This window comes from Hesperophylax consimilis, chromosome 15, assembly GCF_061612785.1.
Source record: "Hesperophylax consimilis isolate HC1 chromosome 15, BYU_Hcon_1.0, whole genome shotgun sequence".
NCBI classification, from domain to species: domain Eukaryota; kingdom Metazoa; phylum Arthropoda; class Insecta; order Trichoptera; family Limnephilidae; genus Hesperophylax; species Hesperophylax consimilis.
Genome location: NC_142850.1, coordinates 35,455,626 through 35,480,889, shown reverse-complemented (window position 1 = coordinate 35,480,889; position 25,264 = coordinate 35,455,626). Strand labels below are relative to the sequence as shown.

The window sequence follows — 25,264 nt, the reverse complement described above, 5'->3', positions numbered from 1 at the left end:
GGTGGGAATTAGGTATACTCACGCGAACGTATAAGCATTTCTATGAAATTGGATGACATTACAGCAATTGATATACCAAATAAATATTGCCCCTACACGATCGGCAAGGTTCAATTCTCAGTTAAACCAAAAAAAATAATTTCAAAATACATTGATGAAATACGGTCAGTGGTTGAGTGGGCATAGCGCTTGGATCTCACCCGAGCGTCGCGTGTTCGATTCCTCGGCTGGCTAAGTCCTCCATCACAACACAAGCAACATTTTCGGCTTTCTGTGATGGTAGTAGGAGATTTTCAAACATTGTTGGGTTATTCGTAACCCGGGAATGTTTGTCTTTCTTAAAAAAAAAAAAAAAAATATATATATATATATATATATATATATATCTACTCGTATTGAAATACTTAATTTTACGACCGGTTGATTTTTTACGTTAAATAAATTAAATATGTTGGATTAGTAGTCAAAATTCGAGGATTCACATTTCAAACGACCTTCTCTCAGACCTCTGTGACCGTGTATCCTAGTATTAAAGAATTATTGAAAAATAATTAATTCATCCTATTTACAGTTCTAGTGCTGTTCACGGTAATGTGGTTGGATTCCGCCAAAAATGCTGCGTTTGCTATAACCTCGTTACTTTATTTGGGAAACTGGCCTGGATTTTTTTGGAATGTAATTTCGTTTTTAATAAACTTCCACAAAAGGTAGCAATACCGTGCGCCATCTGAAAACGACATGCACATGAGTCTATACATCTGTAAATATAGAAATGTTAACTCATGTGCAGTCACCTTGAAAGCCATATTTCAGGGTATATGGAGCCGAATGGACTGAAATTCACACTAAGATCTATGGTTTGTAGCCGAATCAATAATAACATTTTTTAAAAGTTGCATTGCGGAAAAAGTATGATTCTCACAGTAGTTCTCAAAATAGCATTTGTGAAAGAATCATTACTCTTACGGGCACGAATGCAAGACTTGGGTTCGAACTTTCAGCGTCGATTTCTCATTGTTCTATCGAGCCAAACGGACTGAAATTATGGAATCTTACTTCGAAATATGTTCTGAAGCGAAATAAATACTAGTATCTCCATAAAGTAGCATTTTTGGAAAAAATCATTAATCTAACGGGCACAAATGCAAGACTTGGGCTCAAAATTTGAGAATCGTTCTATCAGGCTCTATGGCGACGAACCGACTGAAATTATGGAATCTTATTAAGAATCATAGTTTGAAGCAAAATCAATACGAAAATCTCCACAAAGTAGCATTTTTGGAAAAAATCATAATCCTAACGGGAACAAATGCAACATTTGGGTTCGAACTTTGAGAGACAATTTTTCAGAATCTATGGAACCGAACAGACTGAAATTATCAAATCTTACTACAAATCATGAACTGAAGCAAAATTAATACGAAAATCTTCATAAAGTGGCACTTTTCGAAAAACCATTATTATTAAGGGCACAAATGCAGGACTTGGGTTCGAAATTGAGATTTGATTTCTGTGGTTCTCTATAGAACATACTGAAATTATGGAATCATACTCAAAAGCATGGTTTGAAATGTAATCAATATCATATTCTGTATAAAGTAGCATTTTTTTGAAAGATCATCATTCTGATGGACAAAAAGGCAAGTCTTGGGTTTGAACTTTGAGAGTCGATTTCTCAGGTTCTATGGAGCCGAACGGACTGAAATTATGAAATCTTACCACAAATGATGATCTGAAGCAAAATCAATACGAAAATCTGCATAAAATAGCATTTTTTGAAAAATCATCATTTTTATGGGCACAAATTCAAAACTTGGGTTCGAACTTTAAGAGTCGTTTTCTCTGGCTATATGGCACAGAACGGACTGAAATTATGGAATCTTACTCAGAATCATGTTCCGAAAGGAAATCTATAACTTATTCTGAATAAAGAAGCATTTTCTGAAAAATTATCATTCTTATGGGAACAAATACAAGACTTGGGTTCGAACTTTGAGATACGATTTCTCTGGTACTTTCGAGCCGGACGAACTGAAATTATTGAATCTTACTCAAAATCATAGCCTGAAAGGAAATCAATAACTTATTCTGAATAAAGAAGCATTTTTGGAAAAATCATCATTTTTATGAGCACAAATTCAAAACTTGGGTTCGAACTTTGAGAGTCGTTTTCTCAGGCTGAATGGCGTCGAACGGAGTTAAATTATGGAATCTTACTACGAATCATAATCTGAAACGAACTCTATACGAAAATCTGCATAAAGTAGCATTATTTGAAAAATCATTATTCTAACGGACACAAATACAAGACTTGGAGTCGAACTTTGAGAAACGATTTCTCTGGTACTTTCGAGCCGGACGAGCTGAAATTATTGAATCTTACTCAGAATCATAGCCTGAAAGGAAATCAATAATTTAATATTAATAAAGAAGCATTTTTTGAAAAATCATCATTTTTATGGCTAACCTGACAAAAATCATATCTAATAATATCGATGGAGGAATTAAATGCACTGCACTATTCCTGGATGTAGCCAAAGCGTTCGATACTATACCACATAAAATTCTGTTGAAAAAACTACAGTGCGTTGGAATACAGGGTCAACTATTAAAGTGGATGGTTAGTTATTTAGAAAACAGAAGCCAAAGAGTGAACATTAATGATACTCTAAGCGATTCAGCAAATATTAAATTTGGTGTACCTCAGGGAAGTAGTCTAGGGCCAATTTTGTTTAGTATATATATTAATGAGCCATGTAACAGTTCCCTTGCCGACCACATTATTACCTTTGCCGACGATACGGTCTTGTTATTTGAAGGTAAGAACTGGAATGAAGTTCACAGTAAAGCAGAAGCTGTTATAAACAGTGTTAAACAATGGTTAAATAATAATCTACTCACACTTAACACGGAGAAAACAAAATTCATCCACTTCAGTGCAACTCAAGCGGGACAACCGAAAGAAACACAAAACATTATTATACACCACTGCAATAACCTAACTACTTGTAATTGTAACACCCTAGAATGCGTAGATAGTATAAAATATCTAGGAATTATTATAGACAAATTTCTGAGATGGGACCTACATATAGACTCAATTTCCACAAAAGTCAGAAAACTTACTCATCTTTTCCTGGGCATTTGAAATATTCTCTGCATAAAAGATCTGAAATGTTGATATTATGCTCTGTGTAACTCATTACTTGAATATGCATCTTTGGGATGGGGCGGATGTACCAAAGCAATACTGGATCCCTTAGCAAAAGCACAGAAATCACTACTAAGGGTCATCCTAAAAAAACCATTTAGGTACCCCAGTGATGTATTATTCAAAGAGATACGAGTTCTTGATGTAAGGCAACTATACATAAAAAAATTATATTACACACTCAAAAACAACGTCACCACTACCCTTCTATTGATCATTATCACGACACTAGACATTCAAGGAGGAATCCAGTTGTTCCACCTACTACTATGACATCCTTTGCCCAAAGACAATTCTATTACCTTGATCCAAAATTATTCAACCTCTTACCCGATTTATGGAAATCGAAAAGCATAAGCATTCTGCGTAAATTAGTTAATTATTGGCTTCTAGACTTAAGAAGAGTCGAAAGCGAACTTATGATGACCAAGAGATAAACAAAAATGTTCTGTACTCACATTTATTATTGTTATTGGCAGTTAAATAAAAAATTCCTACCATGCATCTGATTGACACAATGCGATTGATAATTTTTGTGATTGATAATGTTTATACAATATACAATATGTTTTCATGTACCTTGTTTATATTTTTCTTGATTATGTATATTATATTATATGTACCTTGATTATGTAAATTAATACACAGCACAGTAACAGCGATCAAATTAAGAAACCCACCTAATATTTTTCTTATATTGTAACTATAAATTGAATTAATCCAATATGTCATCATGTACCCTTATACAGTGTTCCTTAATTATGCATATTATTACATGTACCTTGATAATATTTATCGAGTGTTTTCATTAAAAAAAACTAATATTCGGGTGTACAAATATGTCTAGAAAAGTTTTTATTTTGATTACTTTGATAAATATATATGTATATAGACTATATATTACTAGCTTAACTATTAATGTAAAGTATGGAAATATAATTCATAACAGCAGCGTGTACAAATGTTAACTAAACCAGGCAATTTGGCTGTCCTAAAACGGGAAAATTTCCTAGTTGGACAGCCAAAGCTTCCTTAATATGTATGTAATTATTTGTATCTTATAAATAAATAAAATAAAATAAAAATAAATAAAATGGCACGAATTCAAAACTTGGGTTCGAACTTTGAGAGTCGTTTTCTCAGGCTCTATAGCACAGAACGGACTGAATTATGGAATCTTACTCAGAATCATGGTCTGAAATGAAATCTATAACTTATTCTGAATACAGAAGCATTTTCTGAAAATTCATCATTCTTATGGGCACAAATTCAAGACTTGGGTTCAAACTTTGAGAGTCGTTTTCTTAAGCTCTATAGCGCCAAACGGACTGAAATTATTGAATCATTGAAATCAATACGAAAATCTTAATCTTACACCAGACAACCACACCGTACACACCTGAACAGAATGGTACAGCGGAACGCATGAATAGAACACTGGTGGAAAGAGCAAAGTGTATGCTCCTGAATGCTGAACTGCCAAAGTTATATTGGGCTGATGCAATACACACTGCCGCTTATATCATCAATCGTTCTCCAACGAGATCCTTGTTTTTCAAAACTCCCATGGAAAATTGGTTTGGCCTGAAACCAAATGTGAATCATATGCGTATATTTGGATGTGAGGCAGTGGTTCACCTGCCTAAAAAAAAGCGCAAGAAATGGGATCCAAAAGCACAAAAGATGATCTTCATCGGATACTGTGAGCACACAAAAGGTTATGGCTTCATACTGCCGAATTCCAGAAAAGTAATAAAAAGTAGAGATGCTACATTTCTTGAATCTTCTCTGAAAAGAGACTTTGTTCCTTTAGAATTATCCATGAATAAAATTGAAACAGAAGAGGAAAGTTCAAAAGATGAAGATTGTGCCTCAGAAAGTTCAAATGAATCTGTAAAAGAAAACAAATCCACTTCTGACAGTGAATACATACCAGACACCAGTATTGAATCACCTGAAGTAAGTAGTGTGAAGTTGAGACCTAGAAACAAAAACAAAAACTTGCCTGAAGAAAGTACTTACCTATGTTCATTTATTCCTGATGTTCCGGAAACAAATGAAGAATCAATTAGTTCAGAAAATAAAGAAAAATGGATAAAATCAATTGATGAAGAACTAGATGCACATAAGAAGAATGAAACCTGGATATTTATAGAAAATCCTCCAAATGCCAAAGTGATAGGATGCAAATGGGTGTTCCGAATAAAGGAGGAGTCAACGGGTCCACGGTTCAAGGCACGACTTTGTGCAAAAGGATTTGCACAAACAGCAGGTATCGACTACACCGAAACCTTTGAACTAGCACTAACTGTAAGGTATGATTCGATACGTTTATTTTTATCCATGGCTGTCCAGTATAACCTTAAAATCATCCAACTTGACATCAAAACCGCATTCTCATACGGTGAGCTTGAAGAGACTATATTAATGACTCCACCTGAAGGTCTGCCTAGTGAAGGCAATGTGGTATGTAAGCTCAACAAGTCTCTGTATGGCTTGAAGCAATCTCCCCGTTGCTGGAATAAGAAGTTTGACTCGATTTTAAAGAAATTTGGTTTTGTCAACAGCAAAGCTGATCAGTGTGTTTATTTTGGTCAAGTCAACAATAAGAAATGCTACCTTTGCCTGTATGTTGATGACGGCTTGTTATTTTCTAAAGATGAATCAGTACTAAAAGAAATAACTAATGACTTAAAAACTGTATTTGATGTAAAAATAGTGAATTCAGTGAGTAACTTTGTAGGCATGCAAATTGAGATACTCAGCAATGGTATATTCATACATCAAACTAAATATGTGGAACAGATATTGCACTAGTTTAACATGACTGATGCCAACCTCAACAGTGTTCCTGTGGACCCTCATGTAAAGTTACAAAAAGAAGATGGAGACCCAGAAAAGAACATTCCTTACAGAGAAGCTGTGGGTTCCCTCATGCACCTAGCTATAGTGAGTCGACCTGAAATCATGTATGCAGTGAGCCTAGTGAGTCGATTTTTAAATTGTTACTATAAAACACACTGGAATGCCGTGATGAAAATCTTCAAATATCTGAAAGATACAAAAGAGTACGGACTGTATTACTCATCCACATCACAGCCACCAGTAGTGACTGATTATAGTGATGCTGACTATGCCAATGATCCTGATACAAGACGTTCAATCACGGGCTATGTTTTCATCAAAAATGGAGCAGCTGTAACATGGTCTAGCCAAAGACAACAAACAGTTGCCCTGTCAACAACAGATCCAGAATTTATGGCAGCCTGTGCTGCAACCAAAGAAGCTATGTGGATAAAACAGTTGTTATGTGATATTGAGGAATATAAACAAGAAACAATGTGCTTACATTTAGACAGTCAAAGTGCGATCAGTGTTATTAAAAATGTAAACTTCCATAAACGCTGTAAACATATCGACATCAAGTACGACTTTGTTAAAGAAAAATATTATCAAAAAATTATTGATCTAAAATTTGTAAGTAGTGATAATCAATATGCAGATATATATTTACCAAAGCATTGCCAAAGGATAAATTTCGATTTTTAAGATCTAAACTTGGAATGCACAATTAAAAACTCTACAAATAATATTATGTAAGAATATTTTGAAAGTTGTATAATATCTTGTTTCAAAGGGTAATTAATATCCAGTTATTTTTGTTTTTTTTTAAATATTATAAGGCTCGAATTTAGAGGGAGTGATGGATTTAAATTTCTCGCCCTTTTGTAGTAACTCTAACTTGACCTTGTTGTAGATAGAATATATGTACTCCTCTTCTCTTCTGTGACATTGCAAAGCGAGTGTATAACAAATGTACTTCTTATCAGTTAATAAAAGCAAATCATACAAAATAAGAGTTTATTTCTGTTTAAATCATTAGAAAGGAAATCTATAACTTAGTATGAATAAAGAAGCATTTTTCGAAAAATCATCATTCTAATGGGCACAGATTTTAGACTTGGGTTCGAACTTTGAGAGTCATTTTCTTAGGCTTGGCTTAGCGCCAAACGGATTGAAATTATGAAGTCTTACTAAGAATCATAATCTGAAGCGAAATCAATTCAAAAATCTCCATAAAATAACATTTTTGGAAAAATCATTACTCTAACGGGCACAAATGCAGAACTTGGGTTGGAACTTTGACAATCGTTTTCTCAGGCTTTATGGCGCCAAACAGACTGAAATTATGGAATCTTACTCAGAATCATGGTTTGAAAGGAAATTTATAACTTATTCTAAATAAAGAAGCATTTTTTGAAAAATCATCATCTTTAGAGCACAAATTCAAAACTTGGGTTTGAACTTTGAGAGTCGTTTTCTCAGGCTCTATGCCTCCAAACGGACTGAAATTATGGAATCTTACTAAGAATCATAATCTGAAGCAAAATCAATTAAAAAATCTCCATATAGAAACATTTTTGGAAAAATCATTATTCTAACGGACACAAATGCATGACTTGGGTTCGAACTTTGAGAGTCGTTTTCTCAGGTTCTATGTAGTCGAACGGACTGAAATTATGGTTTCTTACTTTAAATCAAAGTCTGAAGCGAAATCAATACGAAAATCTCAATAAAGCAGGATATTCGGAAAAATCATTATCCTAACCGACACAAATACAAGACTTGGGTTCGAACATTGAGAGTCGATTTCTCTGGTTCTTTCGAGCCAAACGAACTGATATTATGGAATCTTACTCGGAATCATGGCCTTTGTCACATTAATATTATCTTACTAGTGCAGTTCATGCCTATCTGGATATTTTGTCTATGGTGTTTTTTTTTGGAGATTGGCAATTTTTTTGGGGGAAGACATGTTTTTTTTGTTTGTTTATGAGCACTTCCTCCCGAACAAATGGGCTAGCTGTTCGTGAATTAGTCACTCGCCAAGGAGGTGTTTTAATCACTGTAAATCATGTGAATCCAAGTTGATTTTATCTTAAAAAGGACGCGGGATGTTTTTTCGTAACACGAGTGGTTCGTGTACGGTATTAATTTTTGTGGATCATATGTGATTCCCATTTTTTTCCGGTGTTGGCAGTTGTCCATGTGTGTAATGATCTATAAGAGCTCAGCTGTCCAACACCGGTGAAATTTGTCGTATATATAAGTGTTCTCTTAAATTCTTCTTAAAAATTGATTACGTGTTTACATTGTACGTACATTGATCACCTACGAGGCGCAGAGGTTAATTAAATACATTAACTTTGTTATACAGACAACAGGAAACGTGTGACTGACATTTGTCACAAGTGAATGTTTATTGTTGGCTTGTGATCACTGAACTAATTGGAGATTACCTTGGTGGTATTGTTCTTATTTGTATTAGTGTCCGTTTTTATACCTTCATACTTTGATAGAAATGAAGTTCGTTGAACGTATGTTATAAAAAATAATAATTACTTTAAATATTTGCTGCATTCCAAGATAATTTAAATAAGTTATACATTGCATCGTCGTTTAAAATACACAATAACTATTTTACGAGTTTATACGTACAGGGTATTTGGTAATTGACGTGTTACAAAAAAATTATTATTAATAACAATTTGGTTAATCATATTATAACGTAAAATTAAATATAATTATTGAAGAGTAATAATTTAATTAAAAATGAAATTATTTTAATTTCAATAATTTAATTTTTTCTTGTTTTGGAAAAATTTTGTAATTTTTGTCCAGTATAACAAAAATGGCGATTTCTGTTATTAATAAGGACTAAGGAAGAAATGATAAAATTGTGAACGGATGGTATTATCGTTCCGGAAGATGATTTCGATTCGGACAATGATTCTTATCGCGATTACAAAATTAAGGACCGTTTGGTACCATAGAGCCTGAAAAATTGCCTTTTAAAGTCCGAACCCAAGTCTCAAATTAGCGCTCAGTATAATGATGATTTTTTCAGAAATGCAATAAAATGCATATTTTGTGACTGATTTCGACTCGGACAATGATTCTTATCGCGAATTCTTAACGTTAGCCTGTTAAGTTCCATAGAGCGTGAAAAAATGCCTTTTAAAGTCCGAACCCAAGTCTCAAATTAGCGCTCAGTCGAATAATGATTTTTCAAGAAATGCAATAAAATGCATATTATGTGACTGATTTCGATTCGGACAGTGAATCTTTTCGCGATTTGCAAAATTTCAGCGCGTTTGGTACCATAGAGCCTGAAGAAATGCCTTTTAAAGTCCGAACCCAAGTCTCAAATTAGCGCTCAGTAGAGTAATGATTTTTCCGGAAATGCATATTTTGTGACTGATTTCGATTCGGAAAATGATTCTTATCCCGATAACAAAAATTCAGCCCGTTTGATACCATAGAGCCTGAAAAAATGGCTTTAAAAGTTCGAACCCAAGTCACAAACGAGGACCCATGAAAATGATAATTTTTTGGAAAGGTATTTTATGCTTATTTTGTGAATAATTTCGATTCGGAGAGTGATTCTTATCACGATTACAAAATTTCAGCCCGTTTGGTACCATAGAGCCTTAAAAAAATGCCTTTTAAAGTCCGAACCCAAGTCTCAAATAGGCGCTCGGAAGAGTAATGATTTTTCTAGAAATGCAATTAAATGAATATTTTGTGACTGATTTCGATTAGGACCATGATTTTTATCGCGATTTCTTAACGTTAACCTGTGAAGTTCGATAGAGCCTGAAAAAACACGTTTTAAAGTCCGAACCCAAGTCTCAAATCAGCGCTCAGTAGATTAATTATTTGTACAGAAATGCAATTAAATGCATATTTTGTAACTGATTTCGATCAGAACTATGATTCTTATAGCGATTACAAAATTTCAAAACGTTTTGTACCTTAGAGCCAGAAAAAATGCCTTTAAAAGTCCGAACCCAAGTCTCAAATTAAAGCTCAGTAGATTAATGATTTTTCCAGAAATGCTATAACATGGATATTTTGTGATTGATTTCGATAAGGACCATGATTTTTATCGCGTTTACAAAATTTCAGACCGTTCGTTACCAAAGAGCCTGAAAAATTGCCTTTTAAAGTCCGAACCCAAGTCTCCAATGAGCGCTCAATTGAATATAGATTTTTCCAGAAATGCAATTAAATGCATGTTTTGTGACTGATTTCGATTCGGACTAAGATTATTATCGCGATTCCGAAATTTCAGCCCGTTTGGTACCATAGAGCCTGAAAAAATGTCTGTTAAGTCCGAACCCAAGTCTCAAATTGGCCCTCAGGAGAATATGATTTTTCGAGAAATGCAATTAAATGCATATTTTGTGACTTATTTCGTTCAGAACAATGATTCTTATAGCGATTACGAAATTTCAGCCCGTTTTGTACCATAGAGCCCTAAAAATGCCTTTTAAAATCCGAACCCTTTTCTCAAATTAGCGCTAGGTAGAATAATGATCTTTCCAGAAATGCAATTAAATGCATATTTTGTCACTTATTTCGATCAGAACCACGATTCTTATAGCGATTAAAAAATTAAGCCCGTTTTGTACCATAGAGCCTGAAAAAATGCCTTCTAAACTCCAAACCCATGTCTCAAATTAGCGCTCAGAAGATTAATGATTTTTCCAGAAATGCAATTAAATGCATATTTTGTTACTGATTTCGATTCGGAATATAATTCTTATTGCGATTACAAAATTTCAGCCTGTTTGGTAACATAGAGCCTGAAAAAATGCCTTTTAAAGTCCAAACCCAAGCCACAAATTAGGGCTCAGTAGAATTTTGATTTTTCCAGAAACGCAATTAAATAAATATTTTGTGAGTGATTTCGATTAAGACCATGATTTTTATCGCGTTAACAAAATTTCAGACCGTTTTTTACCATATAGCCTGAAAAATTGCCTTTTAAAGTCTGAACCCAAGTCTCCAATTAGCGCTCAGTAGAATATTGATTTTTCCAAAAATGCAATTAAATGCATGTTTTGTTACTGATTTTGATTCGGACCATAATTCTTATTGCGATTACAAAATTTCAGCCCGTTTGGTAACATAGAGCCTGAAAAATTGCCTTTTAAAGTCCTAACCCAAGTCTCCAATAAGCGCTCAGTAGAATATTGATTTTTGCAGAAATGCAATTAAATGCATATTTTGTGACTTAATTCGATCAGAACCATGATTCTTATAGCGATAACAAAATTTCAGCCCGTTTGGTAACATAGAGCCTGAAAAATTGCCTTTTAAAGTCTGAACCCAAGTCTCCAATAAGCGCTCAGTAGAATATTGATTTTTGCAGAAATGCAATTAAATGCATGTTTTGTGACTGATTTCGATTCGGACCATGATTCTTAACGCGATTACAAAATTTCACGCCGTTTGGTACCATAGAGCCTGAAAAAAATGCCTTTTCAAGTCCGAACCCAAGTCTCAAATTGGCATTAGTTGGAATAATGATTTTTCCTGAAATGCAATTTAATGCATATTTTGTGACTTATTTCGATCAGAACCATGATTCTTATAGCGATAACAAAATTTCAGCCAGTTTTATACCATAGAGTCTGAAAAACTGCCTTTTAAAGTCCGAACCCAAGTCTCAAACTGGCGCTCATTAGAATAATGATTTTTCCAGAAATGCAACTACATGCATGTTTTGTGACTGATTTCAAATCGGACCATGATTCTTATCGTGATTACAAAATTTCAGCCCGTTTGGTACCATAGAGCCTGAAAAAATGCCTTTTAAAGTCCGAACCCAAGTTCAAATTGGCGCTATTTGGAATAATGATTTTTCCAGAATTGCAATTAAATGCATATTTTGTGTCTTATTTCGATCAGAACCGTGATTCTTATCGCGTTTACAAAATTTCAGACCGTTTGTTACCCTAGAACCTGAAAAATTGCCTTTTAAAGTCCGAACCCAAGTTTCCAAAAAGCGCTGAGTAGAATATTGATTTTTCCAGAAATGCAATTAAATGCATGTTTTGTGACTGATTTCGATTCGGACCATGATTCTTAACGCGATTACAAAATTTCACGCCGTTTGGTACCATAGAGCCTGAAAAAAATGCCTTTTCAAGTCCGAACCCAAGTCTCAAATTGGCATTAGTTGGAATAATGATTTTTCCTGAAATGCAATTTAATGCATATTTTGTGACTTATTTCGATCAGAACCATGATTCTTATAGCGATAACAAAATTTCAGCCAGTTTTATACCATAGAGTCTGAAAAAATGCCTTTTAAAGTCCGAACCCAAGTCTCAAATTGGCACTAGTTGGAATAATGATTTTTCCAGAAATGCAATTAAATGCATGTTTTGTGACTGATTTCAATTCGAACCATGATTCTTGACCCGATTAAAAAATTTCACGCCGATTGGTACCATGGAGCCTGAAAAAATGCCTTTTAAAGTCCGAACCCAAGTCTCAAATTGGCACTAGTTGGAATAATGATTTTTCCAGAAATGCAATTAAATGCATATTTTGTGACTTATTTCGATCAGAACCATGATTTTTAGAGAGATTACAAAGCTTCAAAACGTTTTGTACCATGAAGCGTGAAAAAATGCCTTTTAAAGTCCGAACCCAAGTCTCCAATAAGTGGTCAGTAGAATATTTATTTTTCCAGAAATGCAATTAAATGCATATTTTGTGTCTTATTTCGATCAGAACCGTGATTCTAATAGCGATTACAAAATTTCAGCCAGTTTTATACCATAGAGTCTGAAAAAATGCCTTTTAAAGTCCGAATTCAAGTCTCAAACTGGCGCTCATTAGAATAATGATTTTTCCAGAAATGCAACTACATGCATGTTTTGTGACTGATTTCAAATCGGACCATGATTCTTATCGTGATTACAAAATTTCAGCCCGTTTGGTACCATAGAGCCTGAAAAAATGCCTTTTAAAGTCCGAACCCAAGTCTCAAATTGGCGCTCAGTAGAATAATGACTTTTCCAGAAATGCAATTAAATGCATGTTTTGTGACTGATTTCGATTCGAACCATGATTCATGACCCGATTAAAAAATTTCACGCCGATTGGTACCATGGAGCCTGAAAAAATGCCTTTTAAAGTCCGAACCCAAGTCTCAAATTGGCACTAGTTGGAATAATGATTTTTCCAGAAATGCAATTAAATGCATATTTTGTGACTTATTTCGATCAGAACCATGATTTTTAGAGCGATTACAAAGCTTCAAAACGTTTTGTACCATGAAGCGTGAAAAAATGCCTTTTAAAGTCCGAACCCAAGTCTCCAATAAGTGGTCAGTAGAATATTTATTTTTCCAGAAATGCAATTAAATGCATATTTTGTGACCTATTTCGATCAGAACCATGATTTTTAGAGCGATTACAAAATTTCACGCCGTTTGGTACCATAGAGCCTTAAATAAGGCCTTTTAAAGTCCGAACCCAAGTTCAAATTGGCGCTATTTGGAATAATGATTTTTCCAGAATTGCAATTAAATGCATATTTTGTGTCTTATTTCGATCAGAACCGTGATTCTAATAGCGATTACAAAATTTCAGCCCGTTTTATACTATAGAGCCTGAAAAAATGTCTTTTAAAGTCCGAACCCAAGTCTCAAATCAGCGCTCAGTAGATTAAGATTTTTCCAGAAATGCAATTAAATGCATGTTATGTTACTGATTTCGATTCGGACCATGATTCTCAACACGATTACAAAATTTAACGCGAGAGTCCGATTCGAGCCGCGGTCAACAGTGGTTGTGTGTACCTTACTATTGTTAAGTGCCGTTCGCCCGTTCCTGCGCTGCGTACAGATAAGAGATTATTGTTAAATTTTATTTAATATTGTTTATCGTTTACCTATTTGTTTGCATTCCTGCTTACGGCTAATCAGTTTTTGTTTGTACAGTCAATGAAATAGACTGCGTATTATTTTTTCAGTTTAATTTTTAAAAGTTAAGTTTTTTTATATAATGGAGGAAGATGAAGATAGACCTCCCGACCCAGGGTCGATATTGAATTTTTCTGATTCGAAATCTAATACGAGCCAGGTTTCTATTACGCTCCCATCTCGTAAACGACGACCATCGCATAGCCTTCACATTCCATCGAAAGTTAAATCTATACCGCCGATTCAACAAACCTCGACCCCTAACGACCTTAACACCAATAGTAACATCCAGACAAGTACTTTAACTAGCGATAATGCAAAAAGTACTGAATTACTTTATCCTGCTTCAGCTTCCGGTCCATTTACCGTTAATGTTCAGAGAACTGAACTGGGAAAACTTATTCATCCTTTAGATTTTGGAAAATTCGTATTTGATTCAAAAAACAATAACCTTGGTATTGTTAACGGTTCAATTAAACCGGAAGGGCAATATAAATTATCTATCGAGTTTAACACTGCCGCTTCCGCAAATGGATTTGTAAAAAAAATTGACTCGCTCTCAATTCATAAATATAAATCGTTCATCCCTACATTTAACCTTTCGAGAATGGGTCTTGTGCGAGGAATTCCCGCGGAGATCCCAGAGGCTGAAATTGTTGATGCTTTGAATAATTCTCATGGAACCCCGAAAGTATTAAAAGTACGTCGACTGAACTACAAGGATTCTACTGACGGAAACACGATCTGGAAACCTTCCCAGTCTGTTGTTGTTACATTTGAGGGACAATCCCTACCGTCTCGTGTGTTAATTTATTATACCTTGCTTCCCGTCGAAGTTTATAAATTTCCAACAATTCAATGTTTCAACTGCTGCCGGTTCAGACATTCGAAATCCGTATGCCGCTCCCCCCCACGTTGTTACTATAGCGGAGAAGGTCACCCATTTGATCAATGTCAGAAATCTTCCAATGATCCCATTTGCATTAACTGTTTGGGTGCACATACTGCGGTCAGTCTAGCCTGTCCGGAATTAACAAGACAGAAGAACATAAAACATAAAATGGCTACCGACAACATTTCGTACTTCCAGGCCTCAAAGTTAATCTCTCCTGCGAAAAAATCATTCGCAGAGATGACATCGTCCTCAGCTCCTTTCCAAACAACCACCTTTTTAAATTCAACGTCATCTTCTCACAGAGAAACCATTCTCAAGCCAGTCAAACCCAACCCAAAATATACACCTTACCTTGATAAAAAACAATTGAATAATATTTTGGCCAGCCCGAATGGGAATGCCAAATCCCAGACGCCCAAAAGGTGTGCCATTAATGGTAATTCTTCCCCTCCTGCTCTCCCCGAAATAATGAATAATAATTATTTTATACACACTTTAATTACGCTTTTAATTTCTATCCTTACAAACAACAATAATGTACCGTCCAACGCTGCCGATTACATTAAACCTTTATTATCTTGCCTCCCCAATGGCTTCAAAACTGAACAAAATCCTTCAGTGGAACAGTAGAAGCCTCTTCGCTAACAAATCTGACCTAATTCAATTACTCGACGAACACGACGTTTCAGTAGCCGCCATTTCTGAAACGTGGTTAAAACCCTCCTTTCACTTAAGAATTCCAGGTTATTATTGTCTCAGACACGACAGACCGGATGGTAAAGGCGGCTCGGCTCTGATAATCCATAATTCTATCCCTTTTAAAGAAATTAATATTCATACTCCCTCCGACGATATCCAGATAATAGCAGCTGTCTTATCTGATATCACAATATTGTCAATATATATTCCTCCCTCTACGACTTTTATTGAAAATGAATGGGCACCAATCTTAACCCAGATTTGTTCCCCTTATATGATCCTTGGAGATTTTAATGCACATTCCCCTTCTTGGGGTAGCGAAATAACAAATCGTTCTGACCACAATCTTTTAGATTTTATTGATACCCATAATCTATGTTTTTTAAATGACGGATCTCCAACCAGATTCACCCCCCCTCATCAACGGAAAAATGCTGTTGATATATCTCTTTGTTCGTATTCGTTAGCATCTAAATGCCCTTGGGACATCCTAAACGATCCCCTCTCTAGTGATCATTTCCCAATTATAATCCGCTTCCACCATCAATTTAACACTTATTCCCCCCCAGTTAAAAATAATCTCAAATTTAGAACGAAAGATGCGAATTGGATCACTTTCTCTTCTGAACTAGATAACCTTATTAATTTAACAAAATCGTCCCCGGGAGACATCAGAATGCAATGTGAGACGTTTCCTTCTATGGTTATAAATGCAGCAGAAAAATCCATCCCGAAACGCAATGCGAACATTAAAATAAAACACTCTACTCCGTGGTGGGACGAGGAATGCACTCGCTCCGTCAACTCTCGAAAAATAGCAATTTCCTCTTTTCGTAAGTGTATGTCACTAGAAATTTTTTTATCAGTTAAAAAAGCCCAGGCAGAAACCAAACGAATTTTGAAAAATAAGAAGCACGCTGGATGGCGGAAGTTCTGTGAGAACCTGTCTCCGGAAACTCCCCAGTCTTCAGTTTGGTCTAGCTTAAAAAAATTTGGATCATCGTATTCTCCGCCAAGAATCAAACATGTATCAGAAGAAATTCTTATAGGATTTGCGGATAAAAAAGCCCCCCCATCAGTTGCCGGATGTGAAGAAATGCCTTTTATTAAGCCGTATCCATCTCACTCTAACTGGCTAGATGCTCCTTTCTCCAATGATGAGATGAAACGAGTGATAAGAGCCCTTTCTGACTCTGCTCCGGGTCCCGATGGAATATTTTATAGTTTCATTAAATCATTTTCTGATATGGCGGTTGAATATTTCTTATCTCTTATTAATAATATGTTTGAAACAGGACTAATTCCGGATGTTTGGAAAACTCAAAAAATCATTCCCATTTTAAAACCTGGAAAAAATCCATCTGAAATTTCGTCTTATCGACCTATTGCCCTTTCATCATGTTTGATGAAAGTAGCGGAGCGTTTGATAAAAAACAGACTAGAGTGTTTTGTTGAAAGTCAGGATATTATCTCACCAAATCAGTATGGTTTTCGGAAAAAGAAATCTACAATGGATAATTTAAGTTTGTTCACAACTGATATCCGAGTTTCTCAATCCCTAAATTCTTATACATTGGCCACATTCCTTGACCTTTCATCAGCTTACGATGATGTTTTACTGAATGTTTTGAAAGAAAAGCTAATTAAAAAACAAATCCCCCCGAAATTAGTCCAATTTATTATTAATTTGCTCACAGATAGGTCTTTTATTATTGAGTCTTCCTCTAAATGCTTAAGGCGCAAACTATGGAAAGGTTTACCCCAGGGTTCTGTTATCAGTCCTCTGTTGTTTAATATTTATATAAGCGACCTAGACTCAGTAATTGCTTTTTTTATCAAGCGACTTTACTTTGCGGATGATATCCTTATATATTTGTTACATAAAAATATCATTCTGGCAGCTAAGGAAATGAATTTGGCTTTACAATATATTAAAAGCTGGTTGTCAATAAATGGGATGAATCTGGCGGCATCTAAAACAAGGGTCGTGGCTTTCACGCGCAAAAGAAAAATTCCCCACTTCTCAATCTCTTTTGATAATGTGCCTCTACAAACCGCTACTCAAATCAAATTCCTTGGTCTTCTTTTGAACCATAAACTTTCCTGGCATCCACACATTCAGATAATTTCTACAAAGTGTGAAAAGGGACTTAATATGATGCGAGCAGTTTCCAGAGTATGGTGGGGATCTCATCCTACCACTCTTAAATTAATGTATAATTCCCTAGTTTGGAGCCACTTGGATTACGGCACATTCCTTTTTGACCCCTCCCTAAATATTTAGATAAGAAAATGGAAAGAATTCAATCAAAAGCCCTCAGAATGATTATTGGAGCTATGAAGTCTTCTCCAATTAATGCGCTTCAGGTGGAATGTGGGGAGCCTCCATTATATTTCAGAAGGAAATTCCTTGCCAATAAATATATTTTCAAGGCTTTATCGTTATCACATCATCCTATTAAACAAAGTCTTAATCTGCTAAGTGTTAATTTGAAGTCTAACAAAAGATTGAGTGAAAAAAAATGTTTTCCTCTCCAAATTAAAAGTTTTCATCTCTATAATTCTCTGTCATCTTCCCTCCAATATCTTCAAGAAGTTCCCAATCTCCCTATATACAATATTCCATTTAAGGCAATCACTTTTATGCCGAACACAATAACATCAGAATTTCGGAAGAATATTTTATCTTCCCCAAATAAATTTCATAATGTGGATGACTGTTTTAAAAGCATTGTGGCTTCAAAATTCCCTGGATTTTCCATCCTTTACACTGATGGTTCCAAATTTGAAAATAAAAGATGTGGAGCATCGATATATAGTCCAGAATTCAACATCAATCTCACTTATAAATTACCGAAAGAAGTTTCCATATTTACAGCTGAATGCTTTGCAATTGAACAAGCGCTAAATCAAATCCAGGTTCTCAACATTCATCGAGCCTTACTATGTACTGATTCGCTAAGTGCTTTAACTAAAATTATGTAAAATATTCTATGTTATCCGGAAGACAATATTATATGTAAAATAAAAAATCTTCTCAATTCTCTAAGTGAATCTGGGTTTGAGACGATATTGGCCTGGGTCCCTGCCCATTTGGGTATAGAGGGTAATGAGATGGCCGATTCTCTCGCCAAATCTGGTTCAGATTCCGGAACTATACCACTTAATTTTAGAATCCCTATCTCCGATGTCTTCCCAATTCTTAAATCCAACATGACTCGTGCCTGGGAAGAAAATTGGGCAGTCTCCAAAATAAGAACTGGATCTTTCTATGCTGGAATTCAAAACCATATCCCTGCTAAGCCATGGTTTCACGGTAAAAAACTGTCGAAACGATTCATTTCATGTATTTCGAGAATGAGAATTGGTCACTGTTCAATTGCATCCCACTTGGATAGAATTAAAGTTTTGGATGATCCGGTCTGCCAGTGCGGTGTGGAAGAGGAAACCCTCGACCACGTTTTCTTTGACTGTAAAAATCATTCATCTTCCAAGAACATATACCGCCGTCTTATTAAAATCACACACCAGTCCCCCCTTAACGTTGTATACCTTTAATCTCTTAACAATTCTCGTGTTCATACAGCTTTATGAAAGTTTATTAACCTGAATGAATTCAACATTTATTTTGTTTTAGCGATCTAAATGAGTCCAATGTTTAATTTGTTTTATTATTCTCCCAATAGATTAACCGATTTTTTATATACACTTTAACTGTTACCGGCACAAAGCACTCTTTTCAGGGTGAAATGCCTAAAACCAAAAAAAAAAAAAAATTTAACGCCGTTTGGTACCAATGATCCTGAAAAAATGCCTTTTGAAGTCCGAACACAAGTCTCAAATTGGCGGTCAGTAGAGTAATGATTTTTCCAGAAATGCAATTAAACGCATATTTTGTGAGTTATTTCGATAAGAACCATGATTTTAATAGCGATTATAAAATTTCAGCCCGTTTTATACCATAGAGCCCAAAAAAATGCCTTTTAAAGTCCGAACCCAAGTCTCAAATCAGCGTTCAGTAGATTAATGATTTTTCCAGAAATGCAATTAAATGCATGTTTTGTGACTGATTTCGATTAGGACCATGATTCTTATCGCGTTTACAAAATTTCAGACCGTTTGTTACCCTAGAGCCTGAAAAATTGCCTTTTAAAGTCATAACCTAGAACTCAGATAAGCGCTCAGTAGAATATTGATTTTTCCAGAAATGCAATTAAATGCATGTTATGTTACCGAATTCGATTCGGACCATGATTCTCAACGCGATTACAAAATTTAACGCCGTTTGAAAAAATGCCTTTTCAAGTCCGAACCCAAGTCTCAAATTGGCGGTCAGTAGAGTAATGATTTTTCCAGAAATGCATTTAAATGCATATTTTGTGACTTATTTCGATCAGAACCATGATTGTAAAAGCGATTAAAACATTTCAGCCCGTTTTATACGATAGAGCCTGAAAAAATGTCTTTTAAAGTCCGAACCCAAGTCTCAAATCAGCGCTCAGTAGAATATTGATTTTTCAGGAAATGCAATTAAATGCATGTTTTGTGACTGATTTCGATTCGGACCATGATTCTTAACGCGATTAAAAAATTTAACGCCGTTTGGTACCAAAGAGCCTGAAATAAGGCTTTTAAAAGTCCGAACACAAGTCTCAAATCAGCGCTCAGTAGATTTATGATTTTTCCAAAAATGCAATTAAATGCATGTTATGTTACCGATTTCGATTCGGACCATGACTCTCAACGCGATTACAAAATTTAACGCCGTTTGGTACCAATGATCCTGAAAAAAATGCCTTTTAAAGTCCGAACCCAAGTCTCAAATTGGCGGTCAGTAGAGTAATGATTTTTCCAGAAATGCATTTAAATGCATATTTTGTGACTTATTTCGATCAGAACCATGATTTTAATAGCGATTACAAAATTTCAGCCCGTTTTATACCATAGAGCCTAAAAAAATGCCTTTTAATGTCCGAACCCAAGTCTCAAATTAGGGCTCAGTAGAATATTGATTTTTCCAGAAATGCAATTAAATGCATATTTTGTGACTGATTTCGATTAGGACCATGATTCTTTTCGCGTTTACGAAATTTCAGACCGTTTGTTACAATTGAGCCTGAAAAATTTCCTTTTGAAGTCCGAACCCAAGTTTCCAATAAGCGCTCATTAGAATAATGATTTTTCCAGAAATGCAACAACATGCATGTTTTGTGACTGATTTTAAAACGGACCATGATTTTTATCGCGATGAAAAAATTTCAGCCCGTTTGGTACCATAGATCCTGAAAAAATGCCTTTTAAAGTCCGAACCCAAGTCTCAAATTGGCGCTCAGTAGAATAATGACTTTTCCCGAAATGCAATAAAATGCATATTTTGTGACTTATTTCGATCAGATCCATGATTTTTATAGCGATTTCAAAATTTCAGCCCGTTTTATACTATAGAGCCTGAAAAAATGCCTTTTAAAGTCCGAACCCAAGTCTCAAATTAGCGCTAAGTAGATTAATGATTTTTTCCAGAAATGCAATTAAATGTATATTTTGTGACTCATTTCGATCAGAACCATGATTTTTAGAGCGATTACAAAATTTTAAAACGTTTTGTACCATAGAGCCTGAAAAAATGCCTTTGGGAGTCCGAACCCAAATCTCAAATTGGCGCTATTTGGAATAATGATTTTTCCAGAAATGCAATTAAATGCATATTTTGTGACTTATTTCGATCAGAACCATGATTCTTATAGCGATTACAAAATTTCAGCCCGTTTTGAACCATAGAGCCTGAAAAATTGGCTTTTAAAGTCCGAACCCAAGACTCCAATAAGCGCTCAGTAGAATTTAAGTTTTTCCAGAAATGCATAACATGCGGGTTTTGTGACTAATTTCGATCAGAACCATGATTTTTAGGGCGATTGCAAAATTTCAAAACGTTTTGTACCATAGAGCCTTAAAAAATGCCTTTTTAAGTCCAAACCCAAGTCTCAAATCAGCGCTTGGTAGATTAGTGATTTTTCCAGAAATGCAATTAAATGCGTATTTTGTGACTTATTTCGATCAGAACCATGATTTTAATAGCGATTACAAAATTTCAGCCCGTTTTATACCATAGAGCCTAAAAAAATGCCTTATAAAGTCCGAACCCAAGTCTCAAATCAGCGCTCAGTAGATTAATGTTTTTTCCAGAAATGCATTTTAATGCATGTTTTGTGACTGAATTTGATTCGGACCGTGATTCTTAACGCGATTACAAAATTAAACGCCGTTTGGTACCATAGAGCCTGAAAAAAGGCTTTTTTAAGTCCGAAACCAAGTCTCAAATCAGCGCTCGGTAGATAAATGAATTTTCCAGAAATGAAATTAAATGCATGTTATGTTACCGATTTCGATTCGAACCATGATTCTCAACGCGATTACAAAATTTAACGCCGTTTGGTACCAATGATCCTGAAAAAATGCCTTTAAAAGTCCGAACCCAAGTCTCAAATTGGCGGTCAGTAGAGTAATGATTTTTCCAGAAATGCATTTAAATGCATATTTTGAGACTTATTTCGATCAGAACCATGATTTTTAGAGCGATTACAAAATTTCAAAACGTTTTGTACCATAGAGCGTGAAAAAATGCCTTCTTAAGTCCGAACCCAAGTCTCCAATAAGCGCTCAGTAGAATATTGATTTTTCCAGAAATGCAATTAAATGCATATTTTGTGACCTATTTCGATCAGAACCATGATTTTTAGAGCGATTACAAAATTTCAAAACGTTTTAAACCATAGAGGCTGAAAAAATGCCTTTTAAAGTCCAAACCCAAGTCTCAAATTAGGGCTCAGTAGAATATTGATTTATCCAGAAATGCAATTAAATGCATATTTTGTGACTGATTTCGATTAGGACCATGATTCTTTTCGCGTTTACAAAATTTCAGACCGTTTGTTACAATTGAGCCTGAAAAATTTCCTTTTGAAGACCGAACCCAAGTCTCCAATAAGCGCTCATTAGAATAATGATTTTTCCAGAAATGCAACAACATGCATGTTTTGTGACTGATTTTAAAACGGACCATGATTCTTATCGCGATTACAAAATTTCAGCCCGTTTGGTACCATAGAGCCTAAAAAAATGCCTTTTAATGTCCGAACCCAAATCTCAAATTGGCGCTATTTGGAATAATGATTTTTCCAGAAATGCAATTAAATGCATATTTTGTGACTTATTTCGATCAGAACCATGATTCTTATAGCGATTACAAAATTTCAGCCCATTTTGAACCATAGAGCCTGAAAAATTGCCTTTTAAAGTCCGAACCCAAGTCTCCAATAAGCGCTCAGTAGAATTTAAGTTTTTCCAGAAATGCAACAACATGCGGGTTTTGTGACTAATTTCGATCAGAACCATGATTTTTAGGGCGATTGCAAAATTTCAAAACGTTTTGTACCATAGAACCTTAAAAAATGCCTTTGGGAGTCCGAACCCAAATCTCAAATCGGCGCTATTTGGAATAATGATTTTTCCAGAAATGCAATTAAATGCATATTTTGTGACTTATTTCGATCAGAACGATGATTCTTATAGTGATTACAAAATTTCAACCCGTTTTGAACCATAGAGCCTGAAAAATTGCCTTTGAAAGTCCGAACCCAAGTCTCCAATAAGCGCTGAGTAGAATTTAAGTTTTTCCAGAAATGCAACAACATGCATTTTTTGTGACTTATTTCGATCAGAACCAAGATTTTTAGGGCGATTGCAAAATTTCAAAACGTTTTGTACCATAGAGCCTTAAAAAATGCCTTTTTAAGTCCAAACCCAAGTCTCAAATCAGCGCTTGGTAGATTAGTGATTTTTCCAGAAATGCAATTAAATGCGTATTTTGTGACTTATTTCGGACCATGATTCTTTTCGCGTTTACAAAATTTCAGACCGTTTGTTACAATTGAGCCTGAAAAATTTCCTTTTGAAGACCGAACCCAAGTCTCCAATAAGCGCTAATTAGAATAATGATTTTTACAGAAATGCAACAACATGCATGTTTTGTGACTGATTTTAAAACGGACCATGATTCTTATCGCGATTACAAAATTTCAGCCCGTTTGGTACCATAGAGCCTGAAAAAATGCCTTTTAAAATTCGAACCCAAGTCTCAAATTGGCAATCAGTAGAATAATGACTTTTCCAGAAATGCAATTAAATGCATATTTTGTGACTTATTTCGATCAGAACCATGATTTTAATAGCGATTACGAAATTTCAGCCCGTTTTATACCATAGAGCCTAAAAAAATGCCTTATAAAGTCCGAACCCAAGTCTCAAATCAGCGCTCAGTAGATTAATGTTTTTTCCAGAAATGCAATTTAATGCATGTTTTGTGACTGATTTCGATTCGGACCATGATTCTTAACGCGATTACAAAATTAAACGCCGTTTGGTACCATAGAGCCTGAAAAAAGGCTTTTTTAAGTCCGAAACAAAGTCTCGAATCAGCGCTCGGTAGATAAATGAATTTTCCAGAAATGCAATTAAATGCATGTTATGTTACCGATTTCGATTCGAACCATGATTCTCAACGCGATTACAAAATTTAACGCCGTTTGGTACCACCGATCCTGAAAAAATGCCTTTAAAAGTCCGAACCCAAGTCTCAAATTGGCGGTCAGTAGAGTAATGATTTTTCCAGAAATGCATTTAAATGCATATTTTGGGACTTATTTCGATCAGAACCATGATTTTTAGAGCGATTACAAAATTTCAAAACGTTTTGTACCATAGAGCGTGAAAAAATGCCTTTTAAAGTCCGAACCCAAGTCTCCAATAAGCGCTCAGTAGAATATTGATTTTTCCAGAAATGCAATTAAATGCATATTTTGTGACCTATTTCGATCAGAACCATGATTTTTAGAGCGATTACAAAATTTCAAAACGTTTTGAACCATAGAGGCTGAAAAAATGCCTTTTAAAGTCCAAACCCAAGTCTCAAATTAGGGCTCAGTAGAATATTGATTTATCCAGAAATGCAATTAAATGCATATTTTGTGACTGATTTCGATTAGGACCATGATTCTTTTCGCGTTTACAAAATTTCAGACCGTTTGTTACAATTGAGCCTGAAAAATTTCCTTTTGAAGACCGAACCCAAGTCTCCAATAAGCGCTAATTAGAATAATGATTTTTACAGAAATGCAACAACATGCATGTTTTGTGACTGATTTTAAAACGGACCATGATTCTTATCGCGATTACAAAATTTCAGCCCGTTTGGTACCATAGAGCCTGAAAAAATGCCTTTTAAAATTCGAACCCAAGTCTCAAATTGGCAATCAGTAGAATAATGACTTTTCCAGAAATGCAATTAAATGCATATTTTGTGACTTATTTCGATCAGATCCATGATTTTTATAGCGATTACAAAATTTCAGCACGTTTTATACTAAAGAGCCTGAAAAAATGCCTTTTAAAGTCCGAACCCAAGTCTCAAATTAGCGCTTAGTAGATTAATGATTTTTCCAGAAATGCAATTAAATGTATATTTTGTGACTCATTTCGATCAGAACCATGATTTTAAGAGCGATTACAAAATTTCAAAACGTTTTGTACCATAGAGCCTGAAAAAATGCCTCTGGGAGTCCGAACCCAAATCTCAAATTGGCGCTATTTGGAATAATGATTTTTCCAGAAATGCAATTAA

At 35.0% G+C, this 25,264-nt stretch overlaps 1 pseudogene; it reads left to right on the top strand.

The window, feature by feature from the left end:
• The first annotated feature begins 6,034 nt into the window (after window positions 1-6,034).
• LOC149417691 (uncharacterized) overlaps window positions 6,035-25,264 on the top strand; it is a 32,689-nt pseudogene continuing 13,459 nt past the window's right edge.